Source organism: Gavialis gangeticus, unplaced genomic scaffold (genome assembly GCF_001723915.1).
Source record: "Gavialis gangeticus isolate Ggan-Ray unplaced genomic scaffold, GavGan_comp1, whole genome shotgun sequence".
NCBI lineage: Eukaryota > Metazoa > Chordata > Crocodylia > Gavialidae > Gavialis > Gavialis gangeticus.
The window spans coordinates 10,737,203-10,760,678 of NW_017728997.1; the positions used below are offsets into that span (position 1 = coordinate 10,737,203).

At 42.7% G+C, this 23,476-nt stretch overlaps 1 protein-coding gene across 6 annotated transcripts in view; it reads left to right on the plus strand.

Moving 5' to 3' along the window:
* Positions 1-23,476, plus strand: part of FOXP1 (forkhead box P1) — a 540,709-nt gene that overhangs the window by 49,083 nt on the left and 468,150 nt on the right. For 4 of the 6 annotated variants that reach the window (XM_019504753.1, XM_019504749.1, XM_019504755.1 and 1 more), the window contains exon 2: positions 16,303-16,429. The gene's annotated coding sequence lies outside the window, so the exon portion shown is untranslated. Of the gene's footprint in view, positions 1-2,888; positions 2,996-4,425; positions 4,556-16,302; positions 16,430-23,476 lie in introns of those variants that run through there. The other 2 variants (XM_019504750.1, XM_019504751.1) reach the window with 2 other exon arrangements.

Below are 23,476 nucleotides of genomic sequence, written 5' to 3' on the forward strand. Positions count from 1 at the left end.
GGGTCGTTTAACCCCAGTACTCTTTCCTGCCATGGCAGGGGGTCGGACTAGATGATCTTCTCAGGTCCCTTCCGACCCTAGAAACTATGAAACTATGAAAGTAAGTCTTAGGTTCCTTCATCTAGCAAGAAGTAACGTTTCTTCTTACAGAAGAGCTTCTCTGTTTGGATCTCCTGTTATTTCTGTGCTATAAAGAACCAGTGAAGTACTGCCAGAGTGAAAGTGCACAGCTGCTACACCCAGCTAGCACTTTTTTTTACAATTTATTATTATTTTAAGATTCTTTAAGTGTTTTTGGACAGTTTGGTTCGTCTGCATCTTCAGTTCCCTTTGAGGCTGGCCTAGGCTGTCTGCATTACTAATGTCAGGGGACCAAATCCAGACTCAAAGTAGGCTGCTCTTTAAACCCCTTAGCTGAGCTTTCTCTCTTTTCTTGCAGTTAAAGTGGCCTTCTCAAAGCCATTGATTTGTACCTCCAGTTTTTTCTCTGCAGAAGTAGATCTATATTCACTTGTATAAAACTTCCTCGTGCCTAACTTAAAAGCAGGATTCTGTCTGATCTGGTTATAAAGGCCACGTCTCCTGCCTCTCGGTCTTCCTATAGGGTTTCGCCATAAGGAAGACAGGACATCCTATGCTGGAGCGAAGGACTAGACGATTCCGTGATCTGGACGGAGTGAAAAACTTCAAAGCTTTATTTAAAATATGTTGTGACGGTTTAGGAAATGGATGTGCAATCCTCAGCTGAGGGAGATTTGGCCTTAAAGGCATTTGGGCTGCTATTGATCTGAATTAACTGAAGAAAATAATGTGTGTTTAGGCATTTAAGCCTATAGCTTTTCTTATTTGTAATGTATGAAGTTTTCCTATTATGGTTTGCTAGTCTTCTGCTACAATGGAATTCATGTCAGCAAGTAGTTCATAGGATCATAGGAAAATAGGATTGGAAGGCCTCAAGAAAGGGAAACTTATTTCAGGCCGGTAATACATTTCTTATCCTGGTAGTATGCTTTCATAAGGTCAGGTGCTTCTCTGTTGGTGGTTAGTCCTCTGCTGAAGTTCTTTGTATAATATATACCCAACACCATCGTATTGGAGTGTCTTGCAGACCTGGTCCTGCCACATATTGAGTACCTACGAGATTTGCTACAGCTTCCATCACAATGAATTGGAGTTTGAGACATGCAGGCACGCTAGAAAGTGCTCATCACCTCCCAGGGTTACACTTTTTTTTGGTATTATTTTTAACCATAAGACGTGGTTATGCAAATTATGACCTTTAAATGCATTTTATATTTGGATTCAAGTTGCTAACGCATTCTTTCCAGGTTACGTTTTCCGGTATAATTCTGCTTTGGGTGCATCTCTTTGTATTGGTGGTGCAATGTAGGGTCTTTCCAGCAGAGGGAATGCAGAATGTGTTGATCAGCAGGAGAGACGGCCCTTGTTCTCAGCGATGGGCAGGACACCAGTCAGAGAGGAGTCCATACAGGTGGATTTAATTTCTTTGGAGGGTCCAAATGGTGTAACTGGATGACAGATTCCTTGTAAACTAGATGGGTTGGAGTGTGTATCATGGCTGATGCATGGCCTAATACTTTTAAAAGCTCATTCCATGAAAGCTATTGGATGCATCTTGGGTAGAGGAGTGAAATTGGCTTCCACGGAGGATATTTGCAGAACGTCACATTTCCACCATATGTTAGCAGAAGTCTCTTTGGATGCGGGTTTTGGATGGAGCTCTCAGTGTTGCTGTAATCGAGTTTGTCCTTTTTCTACCACTAGTTCTGAATCATCCTAGCTTTTTTGGAATCATCCCTGCATTTCCTGAAGGACAGTAGGAAGGTTTCCCTTGGCAGTGCTGTTTTTCATCCTGTAATTCCTTCGCTGAAGACATAAAGCCTTGGAGGTTGCAGGAATGGTCTCCTTTGGGGAAGGAGAGGTGGGGTGCAGAATTTGGCAACTTCTGCCCGATGGTTGCAAAGAAGGGGAGATGCTATAAGTCTCCTCCGCCTGGATTGTTAGATCTGACTTGTGACAAATCATTATGTAGGAAGGGAAATGTCCCTTTAATTTTTAATAGCTTTGCAATGAAGTTTTATTAGGCAATAATCTGGTTCCTGAGTGGATAAAAGATGAGGTTAAGGGCCAAGTAATTTTTTTTTCCTTCCCCTCTAACAATGTTGGAGGGGATGGAATGAGAGTCAGGCTGCTGCCTTCAGAAACACAAAACACCTCTGTTTGTGCCATAAGTTTTTCAGAACTTTAGTTTCTAAATGAATGTTTACAGCATAAGTTCAGTATGTGGGCAGGGAAAGAGTGTCAGAAGAGGGAGTGAAAGTCGTATTGGAGTAGGAACAGGAAGGAGGAGGTGTGAAGAGAGCTTGGATGGTACAGTGTACATCTTAAAGATGACTTCTCTTCATGCACCGACTTCAAGAATGCAGCCTTACTTCCCCTTTCTGATATTTCCCCGTTTTATATTTAGAAAAGGGAATACAAAGGTTCTCTTGATGGTGCCACTAGTCACTTATTTACAGTGCTGTTTACTGTCAGGGAGCAACTGGATGGGTAGTAAGATTGGATTGGTCAAGTAGCTCTATTTGTAGTTTTTAAAAAAAAGCCCAATTTTTTTTTTTCCCAAGACATCCAATACAATAGACACTTCACTGACGGTTAATAAAGTGGTATAGGATACTACTTGATAATCTAATCCTTATGCCAGTTTGGTTGCTAAACTCCCGAGACCCTCAGGCAATTGTAGACAAATATATTTTGCATTGTTACTTATTTTACTGGTGTCTCAGATGACTAGACAGCATTTCCATCATTTTAAGGCATCCTGTTATTGCAGTGTCTGTGATGCCATGAATCTGTATCACTTGCAGATATGCTGGGCACAATTCTGACTTCATTTAATCACTTTGGATGGGAGAAGTCCTGAGCATCAGCCACCCAGCGGAAGCCCGTAGCGTGCAGTGCCTCAAGAAAGCAGGTCATTTCAACTTACATTTGTATAATGGAGATTGGCATCTGTCCTGATGTGTTCTTCATTTTTTTTTTCTTCAAAACACCTGCTTAACTAAATTTTCTGTTTGGGAGGAGTAGGTTTGTATGGCACCTTCAATTTGTGGCTAATACATAGTTAATGTAAGTAAGATGTTAGCTCCTGTCTGCCTTTCAGTAAGCATTCCAATTATTCTTGGAGTACCTTTGAATGCTACATTTGCCATTTCTAACTTAGGAAACCACATTTTCCAAGGACGCATAACTGAATACACATGGGTTGAAACTTGGCTTTCAATTTTCAGCTGAGATTTCTTATTTTTTGCTTAATCTTTTATACTTATTAATCAATTTGACATTTGATTAAAATAGTCAAATTAATTTATGATGCTGGTCAAATTGTAGTGGGCTGTTTGTTTTTTTTTAAATAATTTTGTTAAATGCTGGACTCTAAGCAAATGCTCTCAGAACTCAGCCCGGGGAAAGGATTTTAAGGTGGTGGGCGACTCTAAGGAGGGTGTTTGCCTGCATTGTAAATACAAATGGACAAACTGCAGGACCGTGACCTACTGCATGTGTGCAGGACTTGAGCTTTTAACATTGCATTATCATCATCTGATTAGCTAGGCCAAGGAATGGGGCAGCATCGTGCACTGTACAATATTTTGAACTTCAAATATTATAAAAACATTTGGCTTGTCACCGTTGCAAGCCTGTAGCTCCTTCCCTCCTGTGCCCAATTATTTTAAATACATCTGTCAGTCTGTCTGTCTAGATAGACAGATGTATTATAGATATGATAGATACATTTATCATATCTCTCTATAGATAGATATGATAGATGTATTTTATATATATATAATTATTTGGTACATGTATGTAACATCTTTTCATAATGTGCTTTGACCCTATTCCCATTAATGTCAGTGGGGAAACTTTCATTGGTGTCAGAAGTTTACTGGAGTTATATCTACTTTTTGTTATACCATTATATTTTGTACGATCATGAAGATTTTCAAAAGGGTCAAAGGGAGTGAGACACTGATCTGCTAGTTTACCAAATCCAACTCTGTATCCACCTTTTTAAAAAAAAAATTTCTCCTTCCTCCCCTACTTGTTACATCATCAAGTTTACAGTGAAATACGGGTTGGTTGTGCTCACAAATGTTATGACGGCAATTCTTCCTCCTCCATCTGTATTGACTGTTTAGTGGATCTGCAGTCCCAGTGCTGTCGTCATGACTCCAACCCATAGCAGTCCTGCAGTACTAAATGGCTATATTCCTTTTTTTCTTTTTAATCCATCTGAAATTTAGTTGAAAGGACATGTGATTTTTGCACCATCCAGTCTAAAGGGATGTTGTTTTCTTCAGAAAATATTTTATTGCATGTACAAGTTGAAAAACAACAAGCAAAATAAAAACGGATTTGAAATTTGACCTCTGAATACAATAAGACGATGATGATAATTACAGACCTTTTTCTCTGAGGAAATAGGGTGTATTATGTGGTTTGTCTCTACGGGCAGAATATGCCACACATAGGGCAGGTGAGTTGAACAATACAAATTTAAATAGACAGTTTTGGTAAAGCCAAATAGTTAGTAAATTACTCAATTTATTTAGAAAAGACATCTGTGGAAGAGCCCCACTATTTGAATACAAGTCTGAGAATGCAGCCACTCCCCTGTAATGCAGAGAACTGCAAGTGCTTATTTATCTCCTCATTACTGACAGTGCCGTTTTGCACCATATTTTGACACTTACGTAGCAAGAGTAAGTCTTTTTATGCTCCAGATGCAGGTAAATATTAATACATAGATTCAGGAAGGGAGAGAGAGGCTAGGAACAGAAGTTACACATAAACCAGTATACATGATCAGACACCAGTTCTGCTGTGTAACACAACAGAAGTTCAGTGTGCACAAACCACTTTCAAAATGGCCAAAACTGGTTTAAGATAATAAACCTGGATGGATGTAATATCAGACTTAACTGATTTAGGTTAAATCAGTTTATTGAACTTGTGTCCCAGATCCCCTCTAGACTCAAGTTAACTCTCAGTCCCCTGGCGTCCTAGGATCATAGAAGGGATCTCAGGAGGTCACATCTAGTCCAGCCCCCTGCTCAATGCAGGACCAGCCCAAATAGATCATTCCAGCTGATGTTTTCAGGGGAGGACGCTTTGCACCTCCCCTGCAAACCAACCCCCCTCCACAGGCAGGCTAGTCTTGGCCCAAGCTGTCTGCTCCAGCCAAGTGGTGAGGCAGGCTCTAGCATCCCTCAGCTTCTGGCCTGGGCCACCACAGACATGTGGCTGCATTTCCAGAATCAAAATGAATGTCTGTGCAGTTGCTTATCGGTTCAACCTGTGCCATTTATACCAGCGTTTCTTAGCCTGTGGGTTGCAACCCAAAAGTGGGCTGCAAGAATATATGAAAGGGCTGCAAGCAAACTTTAAAACTGGATCAAACAAACTTTAAAAATGGGTTCTCCTTTAAAGGAGAAAGACGTTAGAAACTCTGGGTTTCCCTTACAGCCTCCCATGCCCCACACACCCACCCCTTGCCCCGCACACTGGGGTGGCTGCAGAGGGCAGCGGGTCAGGAGCGAGAGGCACTGCGTCATGACTGGCCATCAACATTTACAGATCAGTCCTGGTACAAAAAAGGTTGAGAGCCACTGGTTTAGGCTAACCTGCACAGATTGAATTGATTCAGCCTCGAGCTTTTTGACGGTCTACTTAGCCAAAAAAGGAATAGAAATATATCGGACATATGTTTTGTCTTCCACTGAATTCTGTACTGAACTTGGGTTTTTCTGTGCATGCGTGTTGCCAGGCTTTGATCTATAACAAGAGCACCCAGCACTTTTAGCTCGTTCCGTCCCCAGGTCTCAAGTGCCATACAAAAGCTGTATCCCTGATTTACAGATGGGTAAATAGAGGCATGGAGTCACATGCTGATTTCTTGCCCGAGGTCACGCAGAGGCAGTGCCTCAGAATTGAGTGTTTTTACCTCTGTGTCCTGCGATCTGTCAAGGAAGCCAGTGAGTATGTAACATTAATTTAGTGTTGTGTCCCTCTCCCTGCAGAATAGAAATTGAACGTACGATAGGAGGGAGACGCAAGCATTTGCTAGCAACCCAATCTCTTTGGGTAGGGGTACTGTTGTACTGGAATACAAAGTAGACTCTGGGGAGCTTGGTCATATCGCCGCCTTCGCTTATGGTTTATATGCACCTTCCTGAGAAAAGTAGGTAGAGAATCCGGGCATAGCCATGCACGTTGCCTTATTTATTCCTCCCCAGTATCTTACAAATTAGCTGCACTTCAGGAGTCGATACTTGCAGGAGTTTTTGGTAGCCTAGGAGAACTTCATACGGCTATGTCTGCCCCTGCGAGTAGCGCGCACGCTTCCTGACTTGAGTTGCTTTAAAAGCTACATCTTGCCTTACTTACCTAGACTTGCATGGCACAGACAAAGCTGTTTGCATGTTGGGATAAATAGTTCTTGATTAATGACGCAACTTCTAGACTTGTAATCAGGAGTGTCTTATCAGCAGCTTTTCAACATTTGACATTCTGCATGGAATGTGCCAGTGGCGGAAATTTAGCACTCGGTAAATGCTGTTACAGTTGAATTCCACACACATGAATTATGACAAGTGAGGCTGACTGTTCTGTGGTTTGTTGTGTCTGGTTTGGTTCCTACTTTTTAAAGTTGCAGTTGCATTTGGTCATTTGAAGCTTATTTTCATAGTCTGGCCAAACCAGCAGGATCCCCGTGCACTGCAGGGGAACCTAAAGCATCAGTCTTTAAGCTAAAGTGCTCAATAGATAAGGATTTTAAGACTGTTGCATCATGCACTATGCCTTACAGGCTTATTTAGTAGAGTCCATTTGATTTAATTTAGATATTGAATAAGAGAAACACTTTAATAGTCTTAAGAAAGGGGTATACATTGTATCTTTTTCTTGGATTCCTTAAAGGCAAGATGGCTGGAAATGACTGTGTATTTGATTAAGTTTTATGTTGCTGTTGGACACGACGGTGTCTCCAAACTCTTAAAAAATGGGTTTTGCAGATCATTGCTTTGTCCTTAGTCCCACCCCCCCAAAAAAATTCTTATTGGGCTTTATTTTTTTAATTACTACACGGGGACAAAAATAACTCTTCATCTTGAGATGATTTTGCTATAAGAGATTATTCACTGGTAGTAAATTAGTAGATTATTCAGTAGGGTTGCCTGAACGGGGCATGAAAACAGTCTGTCTCTGGCTCTCCCATTTCCCTCCTGCTGTATCACAAATAAAAATTGCAACTAAGTGGCTACAAATGTTAGACGCATGCTGATACCTAGACATCTATCTTGTTAAAAGGTTTGGTTTACTACTTGTTTGTGTTGGCAAGATTGAAAATCACTTGGGGAAAGAGGTGCTGTTTGGATGGCTTTCCTAGGAGATAAGCAAAGCCATGGGGAAGAAGCTTGCTTGCGTTTTGCACGGGCGTGCTGACTGTCCCGGCGCTTTGCTTTGCCTTTGGTGGCATCGCTGTTGTCACCGGTTCTAAAGAGACTGTGTCAAGCGACTGCAATTGGTGCATAATATAGATTAAAAGGATAAGGAATTGAAACCCTGCCACAAAAGGTTTTACTGTAACAATAAAAAGGGAGCTGCCGGGATAAGTGAAATGTTTCTTGGTCATAAAAGCAATGTGTTTATAAGTTTTGAAATGTCATTTTAATTCTTTCCAAAGGTGCTGTGGCTTGCTTGAGATGTTTACTGAAGGGTCCGTTTTTATAGCGCTAAGGAGATTTATTGAATGTCTCCCAATTTATAGCCCTTGTTTATAATAGCTTTGTACTGGTCAGGATCCAGGTATTTAATTAGTATACAAGCCTAACCACAGCCTTTGAGGTTGCTTTCGGTTGAGGTGCACTTGAGATGCCTTGGCCATGATTTTAAAGGTACTCCAGTGGAAGCATCTTCAGTGGAAGCCTGCTAAAGCTGCAAATATTCAGAAGCTCTGCAAATGGTGTCGCAGGTGTGCATTATGTTTGTGCCCACAGACTCGCATCTGCTAATTCTTGGTGCCCCATCTTGAAAACTTTGGCCCTGGGCTGAATGGCAGAATGGGGAATTAGGATCCAAAGCTTCTTAACTGTGCTTCTGAATTAGCTCATTGACTTCAGTGGCACTTAGGCAGGTATTTTAATTTCTCTCTTGGATAGGGCTGCATTCCTGGATCGTGTTCTCTGGTTTAAACCAGTAGACAACACTTTGTTTCTTGGTTACAGACAAGCCCAATCATATTTGTGTGAGTAAGCGTGCAAGTTTTGACTATGCCACGAGTGAGGTATGCTAATGAATATTCTTTCTGTCATTATCAAAATCAAAATACTTGCTACTGTCCTTGAATGTTAGGCTGGAAGCGATTTTCCTTCCCATGATGCAGCTGGTGGAGTGACACACAACTCCAGTGGGATTTTGGACGTCACTCCTGTAGCCCATCACGGGCACGGCTGGGAACATCTGATGCAGGTTCCCACAGGTGAAGCCAGTTTGTCTGGTTTCAAAGAACAAAATGTCTGATTCGAGATGGGTGTAGGCTGACAAGGTTGCATTTGGATCTGGCTTTAAGGGCCCTGAATGTTGGTGATGGTTGCCATCAACAAAAGTTGGGTCTGGTTGCAAAATTTCTATCCAAATCTGGATTTTGAGTCACCGTTCTGGATCAATCCATGCTTGTTATGCAACTGTCTAGAAAGCGGAAGTGGGGCCGATGTTATGAGTAATGTAATTCTGCCGTTAGTTCTGATGAGTCTGGCGGATTTACATCAGCTGAGGATCTGGACCAAAGACTTTCAGCTGCTGGATAGGTTTTGATGATGAGCATATGTGGTCCGTAATTGGGGACTGTCTCTGGAGAGGATACGAAGAGGAGGGACAGCATGCTGGGAAATAGCCATGGTACAACAGAGAGGGTCCCTGGTAGGAATCCAATGAGATGAGGCGATGATGCAGGGCCGGGGAGAAGAAATGCTGAATTCAAGAAACAAGCATTTGGCATGGCGAAGGGGTACAGATGGTGAGAATGGTGAAGCTTTCCTTCACTAGTTGGCATTTTGCACCCATTGGCATTGCTACTGCTCTTTATACCAGGGTAATGTCTTCAGCTCGTGGTTACAGGCCACCTCCTATTGTGTTAGGTGTACAAACGCACAGCTTAAGCCCAGGTCCTCCGTAGTATTTTGGCACCTAACTTCTGTTTATTTCAATGAGCCTACATATTTTTTTAGTGATCTGGGCCTTAGAGACCAAATACTGCCATTGTTTGCACTTTGGGCTGGGGCTGCGGGTTTTCTTTTGGTACGGTACAGGGCAGAAGGTGAGGCTTGAAATAATAATACCCACCTGCATGGAGGCCTATGCAAAATGAGCCAGGGGTGTCCCAGCTCCCGGTGCCAGAATATCCTCCGTCAAAATGGGTATGGATTGGTGTACTGAGGAGCGTGTTCATCAAGGCAGTGTGTGTGTGTGGTCCTCCAGCTGGGGTACTCTTACGGGAGGGGAGGTAAGTGTTTGTGCCCCTCGCCCATAGTATTTTCACGAGACGGACAACTCGACCAGCTTTGAATGGCAGTTACAACCCTCGCCCACAAAAAAGAGAGCAGCCGTCGAGAGGGAGGTAACATGATGGATGGTTGCAGTAAAACCCGGTCAGTACAGGCTCTCTCCACAGCGTTGCATGTAGATGCTGACAGTCACAATATGTGGGTAGCCGAGTGGTAGGAGTGCTGACTCGACTTTCATCTCCGGAGCGGTCCACCCCGCACCTTTTACAAGCGCTGTGTGCCTTTCAAAATTATAGAAGTGGAGCAAGTGGCGGAGGACGTTCTCCAGTAGTGCCTCTCTCCTCGGTCCCCGGTTAAAAGGGAGCTTCGGACACATCTCCCGCCATCGCTCCCGGGTTGGGTGACGTGAGAACACACATGTGCTCTGTTCTGGATACACAAGTCACTATGTTTCAACAGACTTTTGAGTCTCACCTCCCAGTGTTTATACAAGTGAAGGCATTTTTTACTTCCCAACTCTCAACATCTGGAGCTCAGTTGCTATTATTACAAAAAAAAAAGAAAAAAAAAGAAGCTGAAATCGGCATGAAATGCCACTTTCTCCGTACTTGCCCACTATGTTCAGCTTTGGCCTGGCATCGTTTTAAATATAAGGCGCTCTAAGTAGTCGCAGATTTAGTAGCTGCTGTTTTTTCACCTTGGCTTTTATGGTAGCCATCTTGGAATCTCAACCAGTTATTCAATTAGGGTTTTTCTATTAGACAGCTCTCTAATTGAGGATGAAGCCAAAATCATTAATCAAATTAAGCATGAGAGAGAGAGAGAGAAAGGGAGAGAACAAAGTAGCTGATATACAAAGCTACATGCCCCTGCCTTGATAGTGCTGCGGCTTTTCACTAAGAGGAGTCTCCTTCTGGCTGTTGGCACTCTGCTTTTTTCCCCTGCAGGTGCTGAGCAGATCCCCTTGGCTTTGGTTAGGCTGTGTGCCTGGCGTTTGGGCCTTGGGCTATTTGTTGGATATAGGGCTTGCTTTTCAGGAGCTTGGCTCTTTTTTTTTTAACGTGCTCAGCCTGCCAGAAGGGCTGGAGTTTTCTAAGAAGCCAAAGCAGGAGTGTCGGACTTGGAGCCCGGGAAGCTGTGTTTTGCCTGACACACTGGTATAAGGGTGGGAAGTTTTGGGGGGGCAACTGGGGGCCAAGCTTACTGCCCAAGTCTGGAGCGTGGCGCTCCCTTGGGCATGTGTGTTGGTGGCAGGGGTAAGTGATGGCTACCTTAACCTGCCTCCACTGCTTATCCCATTGTTGCCTCCATATCTGCCCCATGAAGAGTCCCGCAGTTTGGATCCAGCCCTGGGGGAGTTTGAGACCCCTCAGCTAAAGTACCCAAAAGGGAGCTATCGAGGTATAACACGGTCTAAAGCGTGCTAGCCGGTTTTGCCTATCCATATACTCGTAGACAGCTCTTTCGGTAAGCGTAGCACCTAACAGGCCATTTCACAGCCAGAAAGTTTGGAGCCAAAGTCTCCCGGAGCTAAAGGGGTTAGCGTGCTGGAGTTTCTATAGCCAGTGGCATGCAAGGAAGCCATGCGAGTAGCATCACGTACAGCTGCCATTGACTCCCTAGCATAAGTGACGTAGGTACCAGTTTATAGCCAGAAGGGATGGAGCCACCTTCGGATCAAGTTCCAGGTGGTGCTCAGTCTGAGGCCACTGGAGCCACCGTGCCCCCAGATGAGACCTAACCTGTCGTGGAGTATCCTGGTGTAGGTTTGCAGGTGCCAAAAATTCTGGGCTTGGGAGCCCAAGTCTGTTGTCTTGCCTCTGTCCCATTTTTTTTTTTTTAAGTGCTTTTTGTATCACTCAAAGCAAAATAAGTTGGGTAACTCAGCCAATTGTTTGGGGACGTGGCGTATGGAGAATGGAGTGTGTTCCACGGCATGATCAATTGAACACAGTATAGGCCCGGTGCTTGATGGGATGCAAAAATACTAGAAATATCTATGCAGGCCACCTGGCATGCTTCTGAAGGGTGGTGGCCAGGAAAAATTGTCTTCTGTGTATAAATTCAACCTTGAGCCAGTTTCAGAAAGGTGCGATGGGTTCCAGCTGAAGGGGGAAGCAACTTTTGCCCCCCGTTGTTGTTCTGAAGCTCCCTCTGAAACCACTCCCCCCACGAAAGAGGCTTTGAGCATTGTGGTTGAAGCCTGCATGTTGTGAACAAAGGACTAGTTAGCATTATTCTAGATCATGTCTCCTGCCTCTAAGGAAACTAATGACTGATCAGACATCCATTGCAATCAAGTGTCATGGACCCAAAGCAGAATTAACAGTGCTTGGTCCTCCTCCTCTTTTGAGTTTATGCGCAGCGTTAACCTGTTTATGGCAAATGTGCTGTTTTGAGAAACGAACATATATTTTTTCCAGTGCTCTCTTTATTTTGCTGCTGGGTGGTGGTGTTTGGTAAACAACCTGATTGTTAGGCAGTGGCCTTGGGGAGATTGCAGCTGCTCCATCCCTTTTCCCCGTAGACATTCGCACAAGTTGGGGATTGCGGAAGGGGGAAGATAAACAAGAAAATCGTGTTGATTTTATTCCCACTTCCAACCTGTTTGAATGTGTTGGTTTTATAAGGAAGAGATCCCAGTTTTGGACTCTTGCGTTCTGTAGACAGGCTGCATTGATTTAAGCAGATTTGCAAGTTAGCAAGCTGGGTGTTATCCATCAAGAATGCATGTGCATTTTAATATGTAAATAGGAAAGGGTGATGGCTTCATCCTCTTTCCAATGGTACCCAGGGTGGTAATAATGCTTTTTCAATCCCTGTGAAAACAGATTGTATATGGCACAATGAATGTTTCAGCTCTCCCAGTATTTTCCCTAAAATATTTTAATGTTTTAATTTATTAGACTGCTTGCGTAACCTAAAGAACAACATTTTGATGTATTTACAACTTAATTGTTAGAAAGTAGATTTATTGTCATTTTAAGACACTTTGCAATTGTGTGTGTACATAGAAGCAAATGTTCACATTCATACACAGTTCTTGTTTGGAGGAATATGTTATAAATTGATCTGCAAGTGAGGTCCCCCCCGCCCTTTTTACATAGTATGGCTAAAATAAATAATTTGTAAAGCAATCTAACACAATTTCATCATAGCTGATAAACTGTTCAAAGAGGAATAGAGGATAAAAATGATTAAACCCTCCCCCTTTAACCAGGATTTTGACACTTAACATCAAAAACAGTTTCAAAGTGTTTTGGGGGAGGGGGAAGAAGGGCCGAAACTACTTTAAATCTGGTTGGGGGTAGGGGGAGGAAATAGGAGAACTTGCCCACTGACAGTTATCTTTACCCATTACAGGACAGTCATAGCATTATTTCCACTGAGTACAGTATAATGAAAGGCAGGTGAGCTTGTTTGGTTTTTGCCAAATATTTCAAATAGGCGACAGGCATATGAGGGTGATTTTTGATCATCCTGTGGCATCAGCTGCAAGTGGTCATTTGTCTCTTTCTCTGACTTACCCTTTTCTGCTTTGTCCCAGGCTTCTCTGTGTGCAGAGGGGAAAAACTCCCTGCTATCAGTTATAAACTGACCACCTTTTCCCTCCACCCCATCTCTCCTTTGAACTCCCCTATGGCACGATGCTCCCAGAAAAGTGACTTTTGAGAACAGCGCAGCTGGTTGTGGTTTACAGTGGCTGCTGCTCCCATGGGGTTTACTGCACCTCTGAGTGATGTGCGCAGTTGTTCGGTGCCCAAGCAGCATGCGTGGCATCCTGGACTTGGAGATCAGCGGCTGAACTCGTGCTGGCTTCCACGGAGCTCAAGATTTCACCCTTAGTGATGGCTGTTATATCAGACTCCATCCTCTTCCATCACATTTACCTCCTCACCTCGCAGGCATCCATATGCTTGTGCAGTTGTTTGTCACCAGTGCGTCCCATCCTCTGGGCAGAGTCGGCAGGAGATGGTGTTTGTGCAGTGCCTAGCACAGCATGGCCCCAACATGGCTGAGACTTCTGGGGATGTCGCAGTATAATAACCGACGTTTCAGCCCGAATGCCAGCTGATGGTACAAACTCATTTTCATTTGCTCTGCAAGTTCCTGCAAGAGCCTGAAATCATTTAAAATAGGACAGTTCTGAAGATGTCTTTCACATGCATTCAGGAAGCTGAAGATTTGTGGAGAACAGACAGATGGGGTTTAGATTGCACCTGAAGCTGGTGCCGTGACTAACAGGAGGGGGACGAGAACTTGGTCTGAACTTGGCCTTCAGGGCGGTTGACAGGCTGCTGTGTCCAAGTCAAGCCAGGCAAAGAAAGAGGTCACAGCACAACTGTGTAGATCCTCCGAACTTCGGTTTGGTTGGTGTGAAGAGACTGAACAGGCTAGGCCAATTCAATTTAGAAGAGTGATGCTTGAAAGGGGCCATGATCAGGGTTTGCAAAATACTAAGTGGTGATGAGAAAGTAAATAGGGATTTATTATTTACTCTGCCTGAATACAAGAACTAGGGAGTCACAAATTGAAACTAGCAGGTGGTAAGTTTAAAACTAACAAAATGCAGTTGTTTTTCACGCAGCGTGTCATTGAAGTGTAGACATCATTGCCACCAGATGTTGTGGAGGCTGATAGTTTAGCCATATTCAAAAAAGGGATTGGACAAATTCAGAGACAACAGTGACTACTGTTCCTATGGGAGTTAGTGATACAGCCTCTAAATGAGAGCCTCTTAGACCTTAAATGGTGGAGGCTGCAAGTGCAGGAGGAACGGCGGGGAGAAAACCCCTGGTAATATCCAGTTCACAGTCCTTTCACTATCCACTCTCGGCCACTGTTTGTGACATAAGATGATGGGCAAGATGGACCTATGGTCAGACCCAGTAAATGCCAGTTCTTATGTTCATATTAAACCAGCAACTCTCCCAAATTTCAAATGTACTTTGTATCTTGTATAAGTGTACCCTGTATCCCTGGCATTGGGACAGAGAGTGTAAAGTTGCTCAAGTGATTAAGCACCTAACTAGGACGTCAGGAAATTTGTTTCAAAGTCCTGCTCTGCCACTGGCTTCCTCTGTACTCTCCTTGGCTAGACTCAGGACCGAACAAATGCCCACAGCTGTTTTGGCTGGACATAGACTCTCATTCCAAGGGCTAGAAGATGATGCCCAGCCTGTCTAGGGTGGAAGATACTATTCATGATGTCTTACAATGTCCTTTGTACAATGACATAAGGAGAAAGCATTCATCACCATTCTTGCAGACATTGACATATTTCTCAAACGGAGAGAAATTAATATGGCTCCTCCAGCAAACAGATTCATACTTAGTAAACCCACTTGCAACTTTTGCTATATAAGGCTGAAGCTAAACATCCTTTGCTGTTTATGACCGATTAAATGTTATTGCTATATTTGTTTTTTACTGTGTCAATTGTAGACCTATACACAGCCGTTTATAGGTTTATGATTTGATTGATCACCATATTTGTATTTGATTATGTTAGTTCTAGGAGTAAGAACAATGCTTTTATAATGGTTGGCCCTATTTTATTGTTATGTTTGTATTTTTGTTATTTTTGCTTAAATTTCTGTTATGGCTCTATGTCTGTTATGTTGTTTTCGGGAGCATGGCTTTCAGCCAGAATCCTTAAATGAAAATAATTAGGATTTCCTCTGTGAACTTGGGCAAGTCGCTTGGTATTTATGTTCTTCAGTTCCTCCCTTTTCTAATGGGGGTAATAGCATTTCCTTTGTGAAGTGCTCAGAGCTTGAGAGTGGCTCTGGGAAATGTGCTAGCCACCCCTTTCAGCTGCCTGCTTTGCCCCTTTTGGGTGGCTCATGTGCAGAGCAAGTGCTTAAGTCCTTCTCTGATTAAGTGGGATTTAAGTGTATGCTTAAGTGCTGTCCTAAAAAAAGGCTGCAGCTAATATGTCCACTGGCGCCAGAGTCTACTAGCCCACAGGATTTTGTCCAGCCTGGATATAAGACACTTTGTCAATGAAGAAAATATAATTTGTTTTAAAATAACTAACTTGGTGAACTGGCTAATTAGTGTGTGGCATAAACAGCACTCTCAGAGCTCAGCTTAAAACTCAGCTCTTTTATCAAGCACTGAGGCAAGGAAAGCTAATTTATATTTTCTTAACTGATGTTTGCAAATTTTGCCTTTTTGCCCCAAACATCAAATAGTTTTTATATATGTGTTTTTCCTTATCTTGGAGGAAAGATTATTGCTAAAGAGAGATTGTACATTTTGTTAAGCATTTATCAGGATGAAGTGAGTGAAGGCAGAGAATAAATATCTGGCAAGCTCAAAGACCCTGGTAGATTTTGATCGTGCAAAGTAGGTTAAAGTATCTGAATGTCCTGAAACAATACTGTGTTTCCCAGCAGAGTATCAGCTTGGATGTCAGCTAATTTTGGTATCGCATATGAAGTTATAAATCAGCACAGCAGATTACATATTTGAAATAACAGCACCTTTTTAAAAACTGTCTTCCTGGCTTAAGTTTCAGTTTTATTTATAGCAAAAAGAAAAAAAAAAATCTTCTCTATGACACGCAAACTTTTAATATGTTAAAGCCTACTTACAATAAGGTGCTTTCCCCACCTACAGAATTTATAATCACCTTTTCTTTTCAAGTTCATGGAAATGGTGTGTTCGAGCATAGTTCTGGCTAAGTGAAGCTTTAAAACCTGTTTTTGTCTTTCAGTCTCCTGAGAACTTTTTTCCGAGTGATTCCAGCTTCTGAACATATTTGCCATGATAAGGGTTTTGATCCCTTGCCGAATTTGCCCTGAGCCATGAGTGGATATGTGTAATGCCCACAAGTAAAACTGGTGAGTCAACAAATCCATGTCTGTAGTAACACACTCTTTCTCTTGCCTCTGTTTTCCCCTTTGTTCTTTCCTCTGGTACTTAATATGCATTTTTTTAATAGTCTGTGCCTAAAACTACGTTGCTAGTATTCTGCACCCATAAATATCGATCACTGTTACTGGACAGCTGTAACATCTGTTTTATTAATATAACATGCCCTCCCACCCAGATCTTGCAAATACAAGATCCCGTTGCAGATGTTTGAGGGTGGAGTTTGAATTTAGTGATCTGTGCAGGTAAAGCCAAGGGCTGAAGTCTTCCATATAGGTGGGGCTTCAGCATGGCTAAATGCACTGCATGGAATAAGTAATTATGAGTATGCAAAGGCCATTCTTCCATCACATGCTTACCGCTTTGCTCTCAAAGAAGCGCTCTCCAAAAAATAAGCCATTATCATCATGTGGCTCTGCCCTATAGTCCAGTAAAGAACTGGTGCCACTGGTACACAGGAGAGCTGTCTCCACTGCATGCCTCTGCTCCCTTCCATCCCACCGCATGAAATCTTGCATTCTCTTCTGTAAAGGGTGGGAGCCCGTTACCTCCAAGCCTGGCTACTGTGTTGATGGACTTGGTCCAACGTAGGCAGAGGCTGAATAGAAGCAATTGCTGTCCTCCTATGAATATAGCGTTGCTGTTTGCCCCTGTTGCTGTTCATGGATGGTCACTAATGTGACCACTTAGCTATAACCAGTGAGCAAATCTGTTCACCCCGATTTGGGACCAACTCTGTGCAATGGCTAGCAGGTGGGGCAGCAACCAGTAGGCTGAATTCCTCCCCCTGCTCGATGCCTGTGAATCCCACTGGCCAAGGGGGAGGGCTCCAGCGCCCCTTGACAAACCGGGATCACAAGTGTGTATCACTAACTCCCATGCCCTGTCCTACCTCCGGTTTCTAATCTGTTAACTGGGGTTGGGAAAATGTTTATTCATTCATTAAAATACTAAAAGGCTACAACAAAAGGATTCCTTTTATTTACAGGGAAATGACGAGAGATGAATAAGAAAGCTTTAAAACCAGGAAATGCAAGTAATTAAACCGCATAGGTGATGGGAACATAAAATGTTTTTTGAAAATAAATTTGGGTTTCTGGCACACGTTTAATAATATCCCTCTGTGTATTAGGAAACCTATTTCCATTCAAAGATTATAAAAACACAGAAATTCACACATCAGTGAATTGTGATTTTTTTTTTTTCCTAAAAGGTTCCATTTTTTTTTTCTTTTTCCAGAGGTAGCATAATTACCATGTCATTTAGCAAAGATTATAATAACTACTCAATTTTTACCAACTGGTGTAGTAAACAGTTGAATAAACCCATATGGCAGCTCAAAGTGCGTGTGTGCGCGAGAGAGAGAGAGAAAAGAGGGGGGTTCCTACCAATTCCTTTATATCAGAATGATCAACCTGCTAACGTGACTGAGATCCAGGCGTGCGGGGTGATTTCCAGTCCTTCCTTCATGTTGCATACAGAGCAAGACAGATTCATGGTGCTCCACCACAGACTGATCAGTCGGCTTTGGCGAAGGTGCTGACTATTTATAATGACTTCTTCCCAATTAAGGCAGGGAAAAAACACCACCTTTTATAGCTATATGGAATATGCCTTACCCCTCAGCTTGAGATTTTTTTTACTTAAAATCCCTAAAATAACCCTACATGAAGAATGTGTGGAGTTGTAGAGTCGTGCTGAACAAGTCCTTATTGAAAACCGAGGCCTCACTGAGCATGTCACAGACTCGGCATATGGTACCATGATAACCCGGTGGCGCTACTGATAATGGGGCTTGATATTGCTTAAGATCAGAAAACACACAGAAGAACGGGGCACTTTAAAATGTCCCCTTGCCCAAAGAGGTTGAATTATGAAGGTACAGATCTATGGGTGACTGGACCCCTGAATAGGGATCAAGTGTGGTAGTGGTCTGTCCCATGAGTAGCTTCACGGTTAAGCATTTCAGGCTGACTGAACTTCTGCGAGCATCCGGCTGAACAAAAAGATGAGCTTGTTTCGCTCGTAAGCCCAATTGCTTTTATTCACTGATTAAAATGATGTTTTGTGTAGTCATTTTTAAGTCTTTCAAATGTATTTGGTTCTCTAAACACTTAAAAAAAATTCTGTTGGAAAGGAACATTTAGCCCCATGTGGCACTGGTAGATGTATCTACATTTTAACCTGTATCTTTATCCAGCCGCTTTTCTTCTGGCATATATCTCTAACTCTTCTCCACCATAACTCTTCTAGCAGTTGATAAGTTCCCAGCAATTTATTCTAGTGAGGCTTGTGTTTAAGTGATTTGCTTGCTGGCTACACTGCTGCTCTCCCACTTGAGGACAGCATGGAAAAGTGACCTTATTCTGTTGGAGTGAGGTCCACCTTCATCGCTGTTTTCCCTACTTGAATCTTCGTGATGATGTCAATGATTTGTTCACAGCCATGTAGGTTTTACAACTTTCCAGCTGATTGAGTAACCAAATGTTGTTCCCGCTAATTGTGTTGACTGAATACTTACGGCCTTTAAAAGAGAAGAGAGTGTTATTTTAAAGTGTGGAGTTGACCTGTGAACCCTTTTTATGGCAGGCAAAGGTTATCTAGGGCAAGCAGCCAGAACAGTGAATTGCCTCATTGCAACATGTAAGAAAATGAGATGAAAGATTGGTAAAAGGTTCTAACAAATTGCTCAGTGTTACAGACTTTTAGAAGCAAGGAATTGGTGCTGTCTACTTGCCTGAACTGGAGAAAAGCAGGCTTGTACAATAAATTGATTTAAGAACAGAAGAAATCACAGTAATGATACAGGGCTTCAAATTGGGATTCGGTACCCAGCTTTGCCAGTGCCATTCAGTGCTGTGTATCCTGGGCTGATATAATAGTTATGCACCTGCTGTTAATCTGCTCATCTGCTTAGCATCCTTGGGGTTAAGCTGGGTCCTCCTTTCTCTTATAAAATACACTATGTGGTGGCTACAGTTATTCTAAAAGAAAAAAAAAATTAGATTAAACGTCATTTGGGCCTAGCTAAACTAATTCGTAGTTCTCTGGAGGGCTGTTGGCAACAGCATGGCTTTTATGGTTGGGAAACACTAGTCTAGGCCTGATGCTAGTCTTCACACAAGTGTCTATCAGGAGTAAATCCACTGACTTCAGCAGAGTTATGTTAGCATAAAATCCCGTAAGTGAGTTTGGGTGTGAGCTGCTAAGGCAGAAATTGAGCCTGATTCCTTCCCATGAAGAATGAGGGATGACCAGTTGGCTGGTGGGCTTCATCTTAACAGTGTGCATTTTGAGGACAAAAGTGCTTTCTGTCTCCCTCCCTGTTATAAAACATCAGTGGCTCAAGAAAGACTTCGTTTTGCTCAAACTTTCTACCCATGAAACTTTCTACTTGGGGGGAAAAGTAATTTTAACAATTTAATATACTACATAATCTGTTTTATAAGCTGGTGTGAATGATCCTAAGTATTTTGGTCTTTTTTCATAACACAATGAACCTAATATTGGTAAAAATACAGATCTTAGCTGCCACCATAAAGAGAGGCTAGATTTAATAAACAGTTATGAATGTTGGCAGCTGCCTATCAGATTGTATAACATTGGGTATAGCACATGAAGACAGTGTCAACTTATATTTTATCTCAGAAGTATTTTCAAAGCATTTATTTTGCTTTCTCTTGAGTCCTTAACCTAATTCAAGTTATATAATTGGCTGAATATTTTTCCACATAGCTAATTGGCTAGTTGCCAGTGTGGAAACCATTGTCTGACTTGATGATGATCAGAAATTAACATGACATTTGCGTGGTGGTAATGGAATACATTAGTAATGTAATTCATGACTGTAAGAAAGAGACCATCATCTCCCACCTATGATCAGCAGGAGGGGCTGGGAGGATGATGAAATGCTCCCAGCAGGCAGCTCACAGCAGTGGCTGGCCAATCTCTATGTCAAATTTAGTTTTAAATTCTTCAGACAAAGCTGTAATGCTTACCAATTAATTACTACAAATGTCAATTAAAAATCTACCAAATAATATAGTAAGATTAAATTTCAATTAAAAAAATTACATTTAACAAGGAAGATGCAACATTATTTTAATGAATTCTGCTGAAGGTGACAGTTTATCGAGATATGTTTATACCACGTAGGTGGATCTAAATTCATTGGATGATATTAGCCATTTTCTTCTGTATACATATTAGTTGTGAAAATTATTTTCTACTGTGGCCATGTCCTGGAGGAGATGGGGCATCAGGGGGCATTTCTCATCATTAGAAGGAAGGGGAATTTCACGCCTTTTTAAGTATGGAAATCTTTCCACACTTAAAATGGAAAATCTCTTGTAGATCTTCAGACTAGCTAAATTTGTGGCATTTCTCAGTGGTTCATATTTATAACATTGAATATAGATTTCACGATGGTGCAGCAGCACATGACTTAAGCCTCCTAAATAATAAAATTATTTTGTGCACAGCTACATGCAAAAGTAGTAAAATGGAAGTGGTGAGCAGGATTTTACCTGTGCAACCCTTGACTGAGACCAGAGTTTAGGCAGATCTTTATGTACATGCTTGAATGAAAGTTAATTAGGAACCTTGTTGACAACACCGGGACTACAGATATTTCAAGTTAGACATATACTGAAGTATGTTACTGGATCACAGTCAAAATGATCAAGAGTGACACACCAACCTTCATGTACCATTCTAAACTTCCATGTTTGCATAGAATATATTTGAATTTTTGCTGTAAAGATGAAGTTGTTCATGTGCTCGCTGTGTTGGTTCAGTAACTGAGATGCTAGACTGGAAGTGACAGGACATTTTTATTGCACACACAACGTCCATTAGTTGCCGAAGGATGCAATCATTTTACAGTTTTGGAGCTTCAGACTGAAATATGAATGTTTTGAAAACCCTTGCAGTCTACTGGGTTCAGAAACAACTGTGTTCCCATTGGTGGCCATGGGTGGTAGGCTGTAGACAAGCAGACAAATCAGCCCGGTGCAGAGGTGCACAGCTGAGAGCTGCAATTAATTATCTGTCCTCCTGATGTTAAAATTCAGGGCAGCTTAGGCCACCAGAGAATGCATTTTACAAGCTTAATTCCTAAACTTGTTTAATATCTTTCTATCAGCTTTTTATTGCTGCTTTTCCATTGTCATGAATGAAATGGCAGAAGACGTAAGCAAGGCAAGTACTCGTATTTCTTCACCCCGGCATTGGAAAAATTCTCTGCCCTGTAACAAGTGAGATGCTTTCTCTTGCCGGTGCGGATTCCTGAGCTATCCGTCTTAGCTGGAGTTAAGTACTTACTTTGAAAAATGGGGTTTAAGCCGTTGTGAAGGTGAAAAGAAAAGTTACCGAGCATGAAGTGACACCATGGTCTGCAGGCAGGCATCTCCAGCACCTTGACTGCTACTTGAGCTTCATCCAGTGGGGGCAAAATGGCATGCATAGGTCTGTTGGGCATCACTGCTGCTACTCTGAAGTCCCTTGTAAAGAGTGAAATCCTACTGGAAGAAAGTCCCCTGTCCTCAGCAGTTTTGTATGGAGTAAATTGACTTTATACTAAGAAAGAAGCAAACATACAGTGCACAGCATTATGTTTGTGTAGATCACACCGTTCTGGGCTAACCGTGCTGTCCAGCAAGGAAGCTGTAGTTGGGTGCCAGTTCCACTGGCATACTGGTTTCGTGTGCTTGCTCCCCATCACATTTTGTGGGATTGTTTGCTTAATGCAAGCTAGCTCCCCTGCCACCTGGTGACTAGGCTGTGTAATAGCAAACTGCCAGCTTGGAGAGCTTGCTGGATGGCCCCTCTTCATGGAGTAAAATTGGAGGTAAATTACTGTTATCATTGCCACGCATCCATACAACATGCAGAGAGAGGGCCATGCCTGGCAGCCCGGGGGGAGTAGAAGTTCACAGTAAGCAGTCACCTTCCAGCTGCACTTCCAGGCATAGAAGATGCCTGCTAGACATGGAAGGTGGAGTCCTGAAACCAGCTTCTCTTAAGACTGCATCTTTCCAGCAGGCTTTCCCAACCCCGGACAGGGTCTGTTCCCTTCCGTCGTGAGAACAGGCCAGCGCTCTGGCAGTAAATGTCTTCCTTTACCACTCACCCAGTGGTACCTCCCCAAGAAATGTCATGCTACAACTTTCCAGACGGCCAGAAGTGGTCAGTCATATTGCACAAAGCAAATTTTACAGCCTGTTTCTGCTCTGAACAAGGTGTCCATCTTGAGGATTTCTTAAAGATTTTCCTCCTTACATTAGGGTTAACCAAGCGGCTTGTGACAAGAACACCGCTGGCATCCAGAAGGAGACAGCACCTATCCAGTGGGTCCTTTGTTCTTCTTGTGTTAGGGAGTCTAGCAGTCTTGTTAGCAGTCTTGTTAAGTACCTGTGGATGCTAGAGGAGTGAGCCTCCTGACATTCAATTGCTACCAATTCCCTTTGGACCAACACGTTTTTAACCTAAGCTTTGGCAGCTGCAGTGAATCTTCCAGAAGACTAAGCTGAGAGAAGTCATTAAAATAGATTATCTGCTTCCCCCTTACTCATCAGGATGAATGAATGAAAGCTTTAGGTCAGAAGGCAGGAAAGCGGCTCTTCTCTGGGCTCTCTCAAGTTTCTCCACGTCCTTCTTGAAACGCGGCGCCCAGAACTGGACGCAGTCCTCCAGCCGTGGCCTCCCCAATGCCAAGTAGAGCGGGAGAATAGCTTCCTTAGTTTTGCTTGAGATGCACTGGTTGATGCACACCAGCGTATTGTTCGTTCTGCTGACTGTAGCATCGCACTGGTGGCTTATATTCATTTTATGGTCGGCTATGACCCCCAGGTCCCTTTTGGACATAATGGTAGCTAGCGTAGCACCGCTGAGCCTGTAAGAGATCATTGGCTTTATTGTATGTCACTCGGGCTAAATTCCCAGTAAGATTAGCAAGGACTTAACGTGAGTTAGGAATGGGTCTACACCAAGGCTGTTGAATTTGTTGGAAATTTTAG